Source organism: Telopea speciosissima, chromosome 6 (genome assembly GCF_018873765.1).
Source record: "Telopea speciosissima isolate NSW1024214 ecotype Mountain lineage chromosome 6, Tspe_v1, whole genome shotgun sequence".
Lineage (NCBI taxonomy): Eukaryota > Viridiplantae > Streptophyta > Magnoliopsida > Proteales > Proteaceae > Telopea > Telopea speciosissima.
The window spans coordinates 34180457-34198215 of record NC_057921.1 but is presented as its reverse complement, the minus strand read 5'-3'; the positions used below and the strand labels follow the sequence as shown (position 1 = coordinate 34198215).

General features: G+C 35.9%; 1 long non-coding RNA gene across 1 annotated transcript; it reads left to right on the top strand.

Moving 5' to 3' along the window:
* Positions 1 to 245: 245 nt before the first annotated feature.
* LOC122663653 lies at positions 246 to 17496 on the top strand. The gene is made up of 3 exons (XR_006333206.1): positions 246 to 373; positions 512 to 519; positions 17485 to 17496. It is a non-coding gene; the product is annotated as an uncharacterized LOC122663653 (long non-coding RNA).
* Positions 17497 to 17759: the final 263 nt, after the last annotated feature.

Genomic DNA, 17759 nt, shown 5'->3' with positions numbered 1-17759 from the left:
TAGGGTATAGCCTGAAATTATGAACAAATTGGAATCCAAACACAAATACACGAATTTAAAAAAGAAACAAACTTTAACCAATTTGATTTGATTGAGAACAAAGTTAAATTTCTCATCCCTTAGAAGGTAAAGAAGGCTTCTTATAGCTCCATCTCGATCTTCTCCTAAGATCTCTCTTTCTCTCCTCCACCAGAGATAATTATGGAAGAAAAGAAGAGATATTTAACTTAGTACTTCAAGGTTCCCTGCAATTTTAATGGCAAGGGTCGGCATCAGGTATTTTCAGTCATGGATGGTGGTTGTTCCAGCCCTTTTGATCTCTCCTTAGAAATCTTCAAACTCTCCTACATTAGAAACCATAGCTGAAGAAGGCGTAGAAGATTACGATGATGATGACTCTTAATGAACGTTTCTCTTCGTCTTCTAGCTCTTGCCTGATCTTCTTCTTTTTCTTTTTGGTTGGAAGCTTGGAGGATGGAGTTGATATCTACAATGCAGAGAGCTTTAGAAGAAAGCAGGGTTTTCCTCCTGAGAGTTAGTGGGAGCAGGAGGTTATTTTGGAGGAGTGGATTAAAACCAGGGGAGTGGGACGGCTGGAGTGAGAGTGAGAGAGGAGTTGCAGGTGTGACGGTGAACGATGGATGGGGAGGAGTGAGAGAGGAGAGAGAATGTTAGGTTAGGTTATGATTGAGTTGGGTAAAGGTTAGTTATTCTCATCTGTTAGATTAGTTAGTGCCATGTGTTACAATTCTAGGGGGGTACTTATAGAAACTTATAGATGAAGGAACCTGAGAGGAGAAAAATCCGGTTGGCTGAAAAAACTGAAAAGGAATGTGTGCGGCAAAACCCAATGCCATGGTCTTGCCAGGTGTCATTCACCAAGTTGAGTTTTGCCACACACATCTTGGCGCACGCCTAGGAATGTGTGCGGCAAGGCCCAATGCCTGGCGCTTCTACCTCACTTCCATCATTCCATGACATCACAATGCACCATTAAGTTATTTTCCACATTATCCCATTCCTGGTCCCCATGTTGTGGAGAGACTGGCACGTGGCTTTGGTCAGTCTAAGACATAGAGGATTACAAAATTTATCTACAGCATTCAGTCCATCCGCTACTGTTGGAAATGCACCAAAACCACGTGTCTAGCTATGATGAGGAGCTGAGATCATAGGATATAGAGTTTGAGTAAAAATACACTAATTTAAAGATGAAGATTGAAAAAGTACTTCATTAAATATTTGGAAACGGGTACAGGAGGAGGTGAATGTTAACGTACGTGGGTGTACACAATCAACTCACATTCGTTCAGATGGAACATTTTTACAATATAGATTCTATCTCAATGACTTTGAGTTGAGGACGTACACTTGAGTAGGTGAACATTACCCCAACAAAACTAAAAACTGCACAAATTCCTTCTTTCTACAAAAACTTACAAAAGGTAACCTAACAAACACACAAAAGTATGCAGAACATTCCCAAAAAAAGTCTAAGACACAAAAGCTTCCCAGACCAAACAAAAGTAATGCAGAATTGCTCAGCCCACAAAAGTTCTAAAGGGAGAATATAAACCAATCTAAGGAAGCAGACACAAGAGATGATAGGTAGGGAACTATTTGGTAGACTTTCCCGTCGTGGTCGAGTTGCTGTGAGATAATGCTGATAACGAACGACGGCTGAGCAATATCGACCTAAAATATGAAGGTGGGAGAGTACACTATTAGGACGTACAGAGTACGTTAGACGTACCATGTTTCCCTTTGCTGGTGTACTCGATCCAAGCCCCATCTTTGATAGCAGTGGCGCAAACTGCTTTGCCTTTCACCTTCACTTCATCCCCCATCGCAGTCGCTTCCACCTCCTCTCTTTTTATAAAAAAAGGCAGATTAGAAGTTCCCTCTTCTTTTTTGATAGTAGGAACTTCATCCTCCTCGTCAGAACTCGAGGTGATGTCAATGTATGCGACCACCATCGGATCATCAGGTATAATGATTGGGTTCAAAGCACTTGAACATGGCCTTTGATGTTGGGGAAGAATCCGTCCAGCATGGAGAATGGCAAGGTGGTTACGCCACCTATTCTGAGCGCTTCTCAGTTGAAGAGGGGTATTGTCCTCCTCCTGCTATGGTTGATAGTTGAGAATGATGTTCCATTCTTTTGGTGAGTTGGAACATTACTAGGAATCTTCATGGGTGGCCTAAAGGAAGAGTTATTGGATGGAGTAGAGTGGAGTAATACTGATAGCCTGATACCATTTGCTTTTATAGGAAATAATTTGGCAGGTAAAGTTCTTTGTTTCCTTGTTAGTCAAAGTTTTCAACTAATTGGGTGTCTTTCTCTCATATTACCTTAGCTATCTTGCTTCTATTTTCCCGCCAACTACATTTATTTTCCTAGCAAAATTTTGTCTTTCTTTCTTTCAAGGTCTCACACAAAGTCACAGTGGCTCTGTTTCTTGTCCTTTTAATTTTTGTTTTTTTTTTTTTAAAGTGCTCTTTCTTCAGCGTCAAGTTTCTTTCAATTTGAACCTTCCTGATACTACCGTCAATCCTGATTTTATGGACAACCTACTTCAATCCTATTTTCGTTCTGTACTATTTCACCTGATTACATATTTTTTGGAGTTTATATCGACATCCTCTACCTCTCTTATTCTCTCTCTATATCTATCTCTATTTGTCTGCGTCAGCGTTTAAGTTTGAGAAGAGAGTTAAACATGGCCATCCATCTCTTTTACGAGAATATCATTTTTAGCCTTCCCATTTTAATTTATTAGGGAGTCCTTCTATTCCAAAAGCCACTTACCATGCAACATCCGATATTTTCATTTAGGGTTTTTCTCTTTAAAGTGCAATGATTATGTATGTAGGCATTAATGTGCACGCCGGAGAAGATAGACAAGGCCATAAACTCATAAGTATCAATCAAATCAATGAGAGTAGCTTGTAGTGTCTTCAGTACTCTTGATCGTGTTATGTTGTGATATAACTGCACAGCTGTGTATCCCGAAGCTCAATTTTTGCCTTTTTCGTCACTTACTATGTGGGCTAATAAGTAAATATCCCATGGAAAATTCACAACTGTTAACCATCCCAAGTATGGGCTGTAAGGTTTCCTCCTCACTTTAAAGGAAATGTGTAAAGGCAAAAAGCAAAAGGGAAAATGGAAATTTGTATATTATGGGTCATATTTAGGTATTACGGTTTGTCATTAATTTTTTATAAGAATTAATTAGTAGTTATATATGGGTATGGTTAGTGCTACGATTATTAGCTGTGTATGTAGGGGTACAAATGAATAGCCAAAATCTGTTTCCGTATCTGTGTCTATATCCGTCTATCACTATCTAAATCCTTCTGAAAGCTAAATGGATGCGGATACGGATAGGCCATAGCTATCCGAAAAGCTATATTTACATGTAAACGGATAAAATATCTGATCCGTATCCGTGTCCGTATCCGTTTAGCACTATTGACCAATATAGCCGTTAGCCGTTATCATTCTAGTAACGCGTTATACTGGGTATCCTCGGTTTCGTTAACAGTCTCAACCTCTTACCTTTAACCACCACATGTGATAATAGAATCCTTCTATTATTATCGCATGTGAGATATAGTAACTACCATCCTTATCACATGTAAATCCTTCATAGAATCCTAACCCAATGAGTCTCATTGTAACTATAAATATCATCTCTTGTAACTATTTAATTTAGGAATACAAATCACAACTTACAATCACAATAAGCACTATCTGAATCCTTATGAAAGCGAATCGGATGTGGATGCGGATATAGCACTATCTGAGCCGAATTCGATCTGCTTACATCCTTATGTGTATGGGTATTAGATGTCTTCTATCGGGGTTAGGGTTTTGCATGAATTTTCATTATTCCAATTGGTACTTATTTATTTTGGTATAAGGCTGAAACATAGTAATTAGCCAATTAAATGTTAGAAGGCACGATTTTCTTTTATTTTTTTGATATATTTTGTTATCTCCTTTTTTTTTTATAATTACACAGAGTATAAATCAGAACTAATGCTAGGAGGCACCCGATATTAGGAGTTCAGTTTTAAAGAAGCTATATGAACAGATGATCGATTATCATGATCAAGAGACTGATACTTCCAATGTTAAGTTTTAATCAGTTTACCGCTTTACGAAATGGGGCGTCTTATTAACATGATCCGTCTGCGTGTATGTGTGTGGAAGTCCGATTAAGAAAGTTGGTCGAATTATTTTGTTACCTTCGTCCTCCTAGTAACAATAGCCCTTTACACACCATTATCTACCATTACCAACTGCGCTATTATTCAATTGTTAACCCTCCGACTTGCCTTCATAAAGACACCCAAGAGCAAAACCACAAAGGAGATACGCAAACTTGTTCATTTCCATTAAAGACAAACAGGTGAAAAGAACTTCCATCATAATGCCCCAGATATGGGACCAAAACAAAAAAACCAGACAAAAAAAAGAACATCTTGACCAAAAATAAAAAAAAACTAAGAAAGGATATCAATTCATGATCGAAACAACAATGTGAGCACTATGGAGAAGGTCGCAGACACTTAGGTAGATTGAAGGCTTGGCAAAAGGCTTGATCGAGTGTGGCAGATGCGTTCTTCCAATGCCTCTTCATCTCTTCCATCTCCGTCTAATAATGATCAGCACGTTTCCTCTGCTAATGTTCATCCTCTAATGCCTCCCGCACACCCCCCCTTCATCTAATATAACACCTTCTGGAACTCCCCCATCTTCGACTGCAACACCCCAGTCTTTCTTACAATACACCCCTGCTCATGTTCCAATTGGACAAGCATCATCTTCATCTCCTCAAGCTGATTATCCATAACCGTGACCATGCTTATAAGGTCATTGTCAGAGGTGATAGTGATCGCCCGACGACTGAACCCTGGAGGCAAAGTCGGACACGGTGAAATACCACCTAAGTTAGGAGAATCAGGCGAGCGCTTTTTAGAAGTACCTGGTGATTGTGTACTGGAGGTCATCCCCGCCGAACCGACTACAGGGGATGGGCTTCCCACTCGGAGAGGATACCGTTCACCGGATTCATTCATGGTCTCAGACTCCATCTTCACCATTCTCTGATTCAACTAAGTAATCACCGTCCAACTGTGTAAATGACTTTAAAGGAAAATGGATCCATTCAAATGATGGTTCACACGGTTGTGTCCCCTCTCACAAAGAATTCAAAATGTCATAAACCCCCACCCAATAATAATGTCTTCAAACTCCCACCCTCTCACATACACGGCTTACATAGCTGTGTATGAAACCTTTCCCCTTTTTGGGTTCATAATGGGACAGTTGTGAGAAGTGATGTTGGTGGTATTTTTGAAAGATCAGTGTTAGAGCTTCTTCGAACCTCGTGATTGTAAATCAAATATGAAAGTCCCTAAAGTTTTTTTTTTTTGATAAATTGAAAGTCCCTAAAGTTCTTCGGTATGCTTTTATGACTTAGAACCAAGACGGCTATGATGGATGGATCTGCTCTTAGTAACCCATCATGTAATGTATGCATATGATGGATCGATGAGCAACAGTACATGATATGCGTTCTGTATAGAGGATAATAGGAATTAGGGTAACAATAACCGGTCGACTTGTAATGATATATGTATATAGTGTTACCTAAGCCATTTATAGTCTTTAACTCTATCGGTCGAATGTTCCAAATTTGCAGTCGACTTTATTACATTAATCGGTCAACTTGTCATCGTTGATGGGTTGATTTTGTTAAGATTATTGTTTCAAATATAAAGAAATTTCTTCTAATTTAGGACATTGATATTGCAGGTAGTTTTAACTTATGAATATCAACAGAATGAGTTTATAACTAATTAGATTTCATAGAAAACAAATTTTTGGCAGATCCCATTGACACATAGACAATTACATATATAGAATTCATATAAAACTAGTCATATGCACCCCCTAAGATTACGTACAAAACAAAAAAAACAAAATCCCGTTCGAATGCTTACAGTGATACACAATTATGAATTATATAGATATATAATTGATATAGGGAAACCAAAACAACCTTTTGAGACCTTTGATACCCAAACCACAACTACTAATTCCATATATCCTATTGACATAAAAAATATCATTAGACCCCTTGTAGACATTGAGACACATATATAAGTTTACTAACCAATATCATATGTTCATACCAGTGAGACTACGAAAATAACTGATAACTTATATTCGAGTGACAACTATTAAATGTTGTATACACATAACTCAAAGTAACCGTTACACCCCTGACACATAGACATACTTACTAATTACATATTTACAATACATACACAAAATTTACCCTAGGTTCCCTGACAACCATACACAATCAATAAATTCATATATAGAAATCATATTAAAAATAAATCGTAATACCCTATTGACCCATACAACAACTACTAATTCTAATGTATATATACAATATTTAATAGTGTAACAGTTGTGAGTAGGGGTGTAAATGAATAGCTCAAATCCGGTTCCGTATCCGTTTAGAATTATCCGAATCCATCCGAAAGGTAAATTGATGCGGATACGGATAGGCTATACCAATCCGACAAGCTATATTTACATGTAAACGGATTAAATCTCCGATCTGTATCTATGTTCGTATCCGTTTAGCTCTATCTGAATTCGTCGAAAAAGATAATCGGATGCGGATGCAGATACGGATATAGCACTATCCGAGCCGAAACCGATCCGTTTACATCCCTAGTTGTGACTGTATGGGAAAACAGACCCATAGAGTGCTTTATGTACTTTCACTCATGTAAGAGTGTAAGACTCACCTTAGATGTTCCAGAATGAATACGCCCACCTTCATATCAATTTATATATGTGGGTTTATTAGAGTGGTCAGCAATGATCGGTCGACTGGTACAAATAATAGATCGACTTATGACTTTTGATCATCACCCAAGTAACCTGATCGGTTGACTGTTAGGGTTAATTGATAAAAAAAATATTTGGGTTAATGCTACAAATCAAATCATATAAGTACCATTAATTTTTTACATTATAAGGCTGAGTGTTAATTTCATAAACCTTGCAAAAATTTTTTAAATCCTATAAAATTTACACATCCAACAAAGGTTCATCTTTGAGCACATCATTGGCCACGATCCATGGTTATAATTTTTGTACTTGTGATTCAATTAATTTGACTCCACTCTCGAGTTGATCAAAACATTACTCTTGACCCAGAATTTGACCCAAAATAAAAAATAGAAATTTTGAACCTTGTTTCTTGCGTTATTGGAAGAGTCGAAAAGACATAAATTCATTGCATATCGCTCATGTTCAATACTTGTTAGTCCATTAATATTTGGGTAAAAAGTTGGCCGCCAATGTCAGTTCCATATTTTTTATTCATTACCAAATAGAAAAGAAAAAAAAATAGCCTTATTTTATTTGGCAAATCAGACTAAACGACTACTCTCTGTTGTAAGTAGGTGGACAAGAAACCCTAAACTTAAGCCATTGTTTGAAGGATCGGTCGTCTCTGTCTCCTCTGTTTGTTTGAGCTCCTTCTACACTACGCATCATTAAGCCTCATTTCAAGGTATGTTACTTTGTTCCATTTTCATTTCTCTATTTCTGGTTATCCCAGTCCAGGTATTTTTTTGGTTTTGCTTCCCCAAATTCTGTTATTTAGCCATAGAGGATAATGTCATTTGTTTTCTATATATTCAATAGAAATACAAACAAATGTCGTCAGTAATATGTATATAAAATGTAATTGAGAAACTGAATAGTAGATTACAAAACGAAACCGTAGATTTATTGTTTGGAAAAATCGATTATTTAGAATAAGATTTGGGGTTGTATGCAGTCCAATTGTTATGCATTACGGTTCTATCTTCTCCAGTCTGTTTTTCAGGTTGTTAAGGAACATCCTCTCCTCTTCTACTTGTGAACCATACACATATTTTGGCTTCCCACATGATTCACAACATGGATGCACCATTTGTAAATATAAATGTGTTTACTTCTTTTTTTTTTTTTAAATTTATTAATTTTTTTTATGGGTTTTGGTAAAGATGAATGACAAAAGTAAAAGCCAAAGATCAAAAGGGAGAACATCCGGTAGTTCTAATATTCAGGTTCGACGATCGGGGCGTATTCAGTCTCCATCATATAGTAGAAAGGGGAGTGAAAGTAGAGATGCTGTCATTGCAACCATTGACTTAAGTGAAGAAGTACCCGAGCATCAGCAGAATGAAGAACAGCAGGGTCCTGTATTGGAGAAACGAGAGTGTTCTAGTTTGAAGGGAAAAGAGATGTATGAAAATCATGTAAGGAAATACTATTCGAATGATTATCAACGTAGATGTTTTTCATCTCAATTAATATGTGATGTTTTATGTTTATGAATATTGTATGTTTTGTGAGTGCAGGGGAACAAAAATCGATACCGGGAACTATACATTGATTCCTATCAGAAGGTAATTTTAACACTATGACACTTGATTTTGAATATGATAAGGGTTTATTCACTATTTATCCGAAATTCCCTTCTTTCAGTCTCAGGCATTGCTCAAGGAAAATCAAGAATTAGCATTACAGTTGGAAACAGCAAGGGGCATTGTGAATAAGGTATGTATCATATTGTATTGAGCAATCCATTAACTGTTGTAGTCTTGTACATGTACCCCCAATGATAATATTTTATGAAGCTGATACTCAGAGGATTTATGAATCATATAGTATTGTTGGAATAAAGGTACAAGCAAAAAATATTGAACTAGATGCCAAACTTGTAGCTGCTCAGTCAGAACTTGACATTGTATGTTTATCCATAACTTTCATATACGTCTGTGATCAGTTTTTTTGTTCCTAATATATATTCTGGGGTGAAAAAAATTTTCTGAGATGAATACTGATTTTGCAGTTTCTGGATGCCCATGACAAGTATCAAATCTTATGAGTACCCACTTTCAACCCAACCCTACAATAGGTGATGGTGGTACTCATTCAGCAAAAATTGAAACGGTTATTGGACTTGCAACAGCGGGCCAACCAAAGCGTCGTGGCAGAGGTAGGCCTTCGAAAGCCCACAAGCTTGGTCAGCCTTCGTCTAATGCCCGTGCAGATACTGAGGCCAAGTCACCAAAGACCTCCTGACAAATCTACTATTCATTCTGAATGCTGATACCGTATGTTTAAGTTTGGGAATATGTTGTTCATTCAGGTTTTTGTAAACTGGTTTGCAATATACAATGTTTAATCTGTCTCTTGCTGTACAATAACTAATGTAGTTTTGGAATTTACTATCCTCTTCATCAAGCTTGTGATACAAATCTGATTTTGGTGGTACGATACTGTTACGTATATCTTATTTAATATTTAATTAATATTCAGTACTTAATTAGTAGTAAGTGTGTAATTAGTTATTAGCAACCGGATGAGTTGGAGAGAAAATGTAGGAGAAGTTGTAGGTGTGGGAAGTGGGTAGTTGTGATAACCAATTATTTTACGTATATTTATTTATGAAAAGGTGAAATAGAAACGAGATTTGAAAAATTAAAATTAATCTTGAGTTTCTACCCAAAAAAATATATACATATATATATATATATTTGCTTCGTCTGTAAAGCAAAACTCTATCCCAAATTTATCTCTCTCTTCCTCTCTTTCTATCCCTATTATTTCTCTTTTATTTTATTTTATTTTGTACATTATCTTGCAAGTAACAGATACAATTCAGTATATACAAGGTTGGGAACTTTGTTCGATCCACAAGATAAAAAATTGATTGTAAAATTGATTTTACATACACTACTATACATGTTACCCTTAATTGAATCCCTAAATTAGTTAGTGTTCACCCCTTCTTACAAGGAACTAGAATTACACTTCTTATAATACTCTTTGACATCAACTTTTCCCATCATTTAAGCCAAAATATAAGGATTAGGCTTCCCTCCTCTTCTTTTTGACGTCATCAGGATCACAACAAGTACCGTAAGATCAATATTGATCTAAAAATTTACTGATACTTTGATGTGAGAGATGAATAGAGATTGTAGAATGAAATGTCCAGGGGTTTAGGGTTCAAAATCGGGAAGAAGAAGAAGAGGAAGAGGGTGACTAGGGTTAGCTTTCGAACTAAAGGAGGAAATGACTCTTTCACCCTCGATTTTAGGACTTCATAAGCACATGCTCATTAAACTTGACTACGTTACACACATACACACAGTTAGTAATTAATAATACATATATACAAACATGATGTAAGACCCCAGAGACCCAGCCACAATCATTAATACTCATATAAGAGGGGAAGATTGATGTTGTATGTTGCTTACTGAATATGCCCACCTTCTTCTAAGCCATATATAGGTAGGTTTATTAGAGTAGTCACCATTGATCGGTCAACTGGATGGCCATAATAGATCGACTTATCACTTTTGATCATCAACCAAGCATCATAGATCGGTCGACTGTTAGGGTTGATTTTTAAAATATTGTGTTGGTTAATGGTTCAAACCACATCGTACTTTGACCGTTCACACATTACATTACAACCCTATCATGTTATCTTCGTTAACCTTGTAAATTTGTTTACAAATCCTTTAAAATTTACACATGCGACAAAGGTGCATCTTTGAGCACATCATTGGCCACAAATGTTTTATCTTTGTCAGTTTAGATTTCGATTTGTTGACCAAAGAAAGAAAGGAAAATTGAACACTTGTTTTTTGCTTATTGGAAGAGTCGAATAGACATAAATTCATTACATATCGATCATGTTCAAAACTTGACATTAATATTTTTGATATGTCATATCACCGTACATGCTTCATAGCTGTCATTGCTTTAATACTTATTTTATGGGGAATAGCAGAATAAACGACTACTCTGCGTTGTTATTTGCTGCAAAGAACAAATGGTGCAAAGTTGAATCCGATCTTCTAAACGGTGATGCTAGTATTGTTTGATAAGGAACTCTTTGTTTTTGCACTAGCGGTTAAGGCAGGATCAACCTCTCTCCCTCTAAATAAATTTTTTTTTTAAAGAAATAAAAGAACAAATAGATTACTGTAATTTTTATTTCGATGATTTATATATGAAAAAAAAACCTTTGCCATTGTAAAATGAAAAATTTTTGTAAAGAAATAAAAGAAAAAATAGATTACTGTAATGTTTATTTTGATGATTTATATATGAAAAAAAAGCAAACACGTGCATTTACTCATACAACTTTACTAATGGAAAGGAAATGTTGCTTTGGGCTCAATGAAGAGGAGATTAATTAAATCTTCAACCACTGTTTAGGTAATTTATTTGGACACAGAACTCGATTGAGATTTGGGCATACGTAAAGAAAGTTGTGGATTATTTAGAAGATCTTTTGCTGTTAAGATTCCAGTTCCCAACATATAGAAAACCCAACAAAGTAAAGTGAACAATTCAACCCCAACAACCCTCATTAACTTCGTCACAATAGCTTGTTGGCTTTGATTGTAATCTATCTATCTATCTATTCTATTCTATTATATAAAAGCATGAACACATGCTTGGTAGCTAAACTTTCATTTGAGAATTATATCTTCATCCTTAATAAGAATTATACTTTTATAGTCTTTACCTTTTTGTCATTTTTTATAAGAATTACAAAATCTTTGGTACCCTTAGTATTTATTATTGTATATACTTAATATTATTTAATATTGTATATACTTAATATTATTTAATATTAATTTGATTTAAAACCTATTTGTTTTTACGCCAAATACTTTTCATCTTCCTAACAAAACCCACTCCCATCTCATCCCACTCCCATTATAGCTTCTCTAGAATATGTAGAATCCTGTGATTTGTTGATTAGAGCTTACGTCACTCAACCAATAGGAAATAAGAGTTCCAAACTAACCTAATACATTAACAACCAATAAGAAAAAAGCAACCAAATCAGACTTGAATAAAATAATCCCAATCCAAGATAATCTTTACAATAAAAAGAAAAGGATAGAGAATAACTTCTCCAAAGCAAAAACCCCACAATTATAGTTCATTCTTAATAATAATAAACTGTTCATTTATTATTATATTATATTAATTAAATCAAAACTATTCATTTATAGGTCATTCTTAACCTTAATAATATTTAAACCAAAAAATATTAAACCTTTTCGTTTCCCAAGGACAAAACTAAGTTCATTTCATTCCTCCCTAAACCCTTTCGGATTCTGGTTTGGCCAGTGTTTGTAGACAATAATATGATATTACATAGAGAGCTCATCTTCTCCATTTCTTATTTGTCTCTGACTTGGAGATAGTGAAGGCTCGAAGAAGTATAATTCTCTTCGTTTGATCGAGTGTATAAGAGGAAAACGTTTATAAGGTACATCTCCTCCTTTTAGTGTATAAGAGGAAAACGTAGATGTACATCTCCTCCTTTTTCTTCTTCTTTACTCTTCTAATCAATAGAATTTCAATTTGGTTAATGTATTTTTGCTTTTCTCCGTTTGATTGAAGAAGAATATATTTGTTGACCACTACGTTCATTTTGTAGGTTAATTATCGCACATGTAATGGATGTAGGGACCGGTAGTTTTAATTAATTTCATAATAGTTTTGAGTTTCGATGAATTGTTGCTTATGGTCCTTTTCCATTTTGGACTGTTTTGTCTGTTGGGCATTTTTCGATTGGAGTTATTGCACACTCAAAGATTTTTTTATTCTTTGTATATTTGTTTTTGTTCTCTACTTCCTTCCATTTGGAGGATATTTGGTATTTTTAGTCATCCTTTTCTAACTTATAGATTGTCCTATTTACTGGTGTTTGTCTGCAATATGTTGACCATTTGGATTGTGCTCCTCTTGCTGTCATTGCTAGCTCCACTCCCAAATGTAGGATAACACCACCACCAGCGCACTTACTATTAAATGGTAGTGGGTTCATCTTTCGTTGATCGAAAATCCTGTACATACAAATTTTTCCCCTTAATGGTTGATCTAATTAACACACTCAAAAGGATACACTATTGTGTTACTTTGAAAACTTCAGGATTATTCAACCCAAATTTTCGGGGCTTTAACTAACAAGATCTACTATTTACTTAGGGGGTTTTCTGGGCTGCATATGGGTGATGATGATATGAAATTTCCACATTTGTTCAATTAGGTTTTTCCATAAAATTATTCTATTCTCCAGTCAAGAGAACCTTAATCTAACTGGTACATGAATGAATCTTTTTCAACATCTTTCTATTTTTATCCAATATTCTTGAACCCGTCTTGCTGTCCCAATATCTCCACAACTAGGGGGTTGTTAACTCTTCTACTCTCAGTTGGTCTCTAGCATTTTATTTTTTTATTTTTGTAGGATTATAGATTTATGGATGTATTTGAATCTAGATAACCTCTTGATTAGTCGAACCCAACCATTGACAGAAGAAATTTGAAATTAAAGTAGTTATTTGGTAGATCTTTAACTATATCTGGACTGTAGAGGAAATTTTCTATTTAAACAGAAAATACTAAGCTTCATAACCGCTCTTAGTCCATCACACATGCATAGGGTTGTGGGCCTAACTTGAGATTTCAGCCACAGTTGGGATCCGTCAGGATCTCCACTCATCTGGAATTTCAGCTCCATTTACATTCTGGTTCTAAAGTTGTAAAGTTCTACATATCGAGCCTCTACTGCCCTATTTTCAATTTATTTTAAATTTTTTGTTTTTGTTTCAATCTGTACTACATAGCTGTATTTGTGACTTTTTGTTTCATGATTTCAGTTTTATTCTGCTATCTTGGCTCAGTTTGATTATGTTTGACTAATTCAAGACCTTATTTCCCAAATCAAACTTCATAAGATTTAAAAGCAATGGTGAAGGAGACCATTGACACCATTTCCCATAATTTTTTTATGATATGCATCAATATTTATTGAATATTAGTTTAATACTTCATACTATTTTGCACATTGAGAAAGTCTCACTACCTTATAAAACCAAAATAATTTTCTCTCCAGCACTTAACAAATGCTTACACGTGCATTTTTACTAGTATTTATATACAAGCAGATTTTGTCATGTCTTATACCGATTGCCTACAATCCTATTTTCTAACAAACTTAAGGTGTTCAAATAGGTGTAAGACATGCCTGGCATTCCCACCAATGGGGCAGATCCAGCTGCCCATCCGACTAATGTTGTGCCCTCGCTCAGTGCTCTCAGTGCTCTTCAGTCGCCGGAGCAAAAGAGGATTGATTCTCTGTTTGACAAAATTGACTTGTTCAACGGTTAAAATTTTGAACATTGAAAACGTATGATGCTGTTTGCTTTGAGTCAAAGTGGGGTAGCGTTTGCTTTAATACAATTGAAACCAAGCGAAACTGATGATGTTGCACTTGAGGCGGAGAGGATCACATGGCTGGAGGCAGACGACGAGTGCAAATATCGTATATTGAATTCTCTCTCTGTTGAATTGTATCGTGCTTACTATTCACTTGATTTTGGTTCTACGATTTGGGAAGCGCTCAACAAGAAGTATAGTCGTGGTGAATGATCTAACAGTTTTAATACATTTTTTTCTTTTTTGGTGCAGTCATCTAAACAGTTGGAATTTTAAAGTGTTCTGCCTATGATGTTGAATAGTATTTTCTTTTTGGGAAAAGAATATTGGGAATCATTATCTACTACTGCACAAACTCACCCAAAAACTAAGGATGGCTCCTCAACTTTTCAAACATATCCTACATCCAAATGGAATCCTCCTCCCCCGAATGTCATTAAAATCAACTATGATGTTGCTTGTAATAATAAAACAAAATGGGGTGGCATAAGCTTTATCCTTAGAAATGAGTTTGGCTCTCCAATATCAGCCTCTTCTTCTTGCATCCATTGTGAATCAGCTCTAATTGGTGAAGCAATTTCTATTCGATCTGGACTATTACATGTGGTTACAATTGGAGCTACCCATGTCACAGTGGAATCGGATTGTCAAACATTGATCCAGCAACTAACTGCAGATTCACAGGTGGAGCAGGAAATTCATAGTATTTGCCATGATATTTTGTATCTGCAAAAGAAATTTGATTCATGTATTTTTTCTTTTGTTCCAAGATCCTCCAATTATGTGGCGGATTCCTTGGCCAGGGCGACCTTATCGGTTGAGTCTCCGATTGTGTGGCCATGTACCTCTCAGTGGCTTTTACAACTGTGTGCTGCAGATGTTACTGCTTGTAAAGACTCTTCCTATCAATAAAATTCCTTTTGACCAAAAAAAAAAAAAATTCCTTTTTAGAAGTGTCATACTCTCCTCTTTATATTGTCACGTGTTTTAAATCTGATAAGTATGTGTTTCAATGAATCTTATACAATTTAATTCTTACCAAATAATCAATGTCTTATACAAGGACAATGCATATAAGGTTTTAAACTAAGGTGTAAAAGGGGAATGTTACCGTGTATGGCCATATAATCAATTAAGGAAATATTTTTTTATATTTTTTTATGCTAAAAGAATGAAGGGAATATTTCATTCCATGTAAACAATGATGTTTAAGGTCGTTATTGTGTTATTTATTGATTTCGCTTCAAGTCTGTGCATGCATGGAGTTGGGGATGTAGGGGGATTTAACCGTTTTGTACTATGTGATTTTGATCGATTCGGATCACCATCTGATCGGTATAGGACCTAAGTCGGTATACGTTTTGGAATTAAGTCGGTACAGTTCTTTTAGTTGTTGCTGGTGTTAAATATTATACAGGTTTTTTACCCGTCCATAACACCTGGTAGGATATTGTTGTTTATTTTTTTGTTTTAAATTCCTTTATTTTTTAATGTTTATTTTCTCCTTGCTGAACCAACTTAGGTCTCATTCAAATCTCCATCTCCCTCCACTGATTGCAAATACATTGTTCGACCGTCTCCTTTGTTTCTTATGACTGAGTATGGCAAAAAGGAAGGGTAGAGCGCAAAACCACACCATATCCGAAGGTGAGTATAAAACAAGCAGGGTAGATCCTAGTCGGTCTGAGCAGGAAGATTCATCTCCCGATCGCGAGAGCAGGATTTCTGAGTCATTGAGCAAGTCTTCAGACTCGAGAAGGCCCTCCGAACAACAGGATTCACTTGAAGTAGGAAGCAATAATGACAGGGGTTAGTCTGCTGAGGTAGATACTTCTGAGTATGAACCATCTGCAACTAGAGAAGCATCTACATATTCAGATGACGCATCGACAGATTCAGACGAAGATAGGCAGAAAAAGAGAAAAAAGAATGATGGGAGGCAAAAGTCATCATCAAGTAACACCGATCAAGGTCGACTCATATGTGAAAACAGAATGAAATACAAGATGGATGAGGTGTATGCTAATCGGAAAGCTGGAAAAAATTGGAAGAACTAAGCTGACAGACACGTAATCACAGGTAGGTACTTAAGGATTTTCAGGCATTTGACATTGGGAAGTTGTTTAATGACTTAGGTTGGACAGGAATTATAACATGCAAAGAAAAATGTTACCAAAACCTTGTCAGATAGTTCTACTGCAATCTAAAGATTGAAACATAAGGGGATAATCATAAGATTGTGTCTGTTATAAGAGATAAACGCATATCTTTTTATGCTCAAAAATTAGCATCAATTTTAAACATATCATATGAAGGAGAAGAGATTTTCTTCTATAGTGGTGATGAAATTGAAAAACATGTAACCAAATCTGATCTATTCCGGGCCATTGGCAAAGAAGGTTTGCACAATAAAATCAGTAAGATCACAGAACTAGGATTGAGAGATCAGCAAAGGATAATTAGCTTGATAATCCAGTCCAATATCCTCCCTAGGAAAGGCAATAAGGACAGTGTTATCCCTTACCTAGGTTTTCTTATTTACTGTGCCACAGTGGGGAGGAAATTGAACCCTGGATATGTAATTTGGAAGTACATGTCTGTTTTTAAATTTAAAAATAAGTCACGTGCTTTGCCATTCAAAAGGATGTTAACTCTAGTTTGGAAACACTTTGAGATAAACTTGAGTGAAGAACCGAAAAAGAAGAAATTGGACTCAGATTTCAATTTGTGTGTGTTCAGGAGAATGGGGATGTCTATAATTCCCCTTCGGTCTCACAATGTTGAACATCACCAATCGACCGTCCCCAATTTGTGTGATGAAGACCACATTCATTGCAGTCTAGATGCATCTCCTCTTGATGAAACATCAATTTTGCCTGAACAAGTACGAAGGGTAATAGATGGTATTGAGAGATCAATTTTGGCTAATCAGCACCTAAGAACAGGAGTACAGGACAGATCAGCAAAAGCTTGTAATACTAACGGTAGGAGCCTAGAGCCTAATGTAATGAGTAGGAGTGTTAGTATTGAGAATAGTATGATGGAACTGAAAGAGTTGTTCAAATCCTCATTTGGAGATATCAAGAATTGAATGAAAGACATTGAATTTGAAATTACAGGTCTGAAGGAGGTAGTGGAGGAGATTAAAATTGATGTAGGCAACTTACATCTACTGACCATTGCAATAAGAGAGGGCTAGAAAAAATGGAATGAGGACAATCAAAAAGCTTTAGATTTCTGTAGAGAATTATCAAAAGAAGTAGGTGAGATAAAAAAGGCAATACTCACAATTCCACCAGAGCCTGATTGGAATAGTTTCTTTTCAACTAGTAATTTTGATCAGGCTGAACATCAGTCTCAGCCGCAGCATAAGTATAAGTCCCATCCTCAGTATTAGCCCCAGCAACCT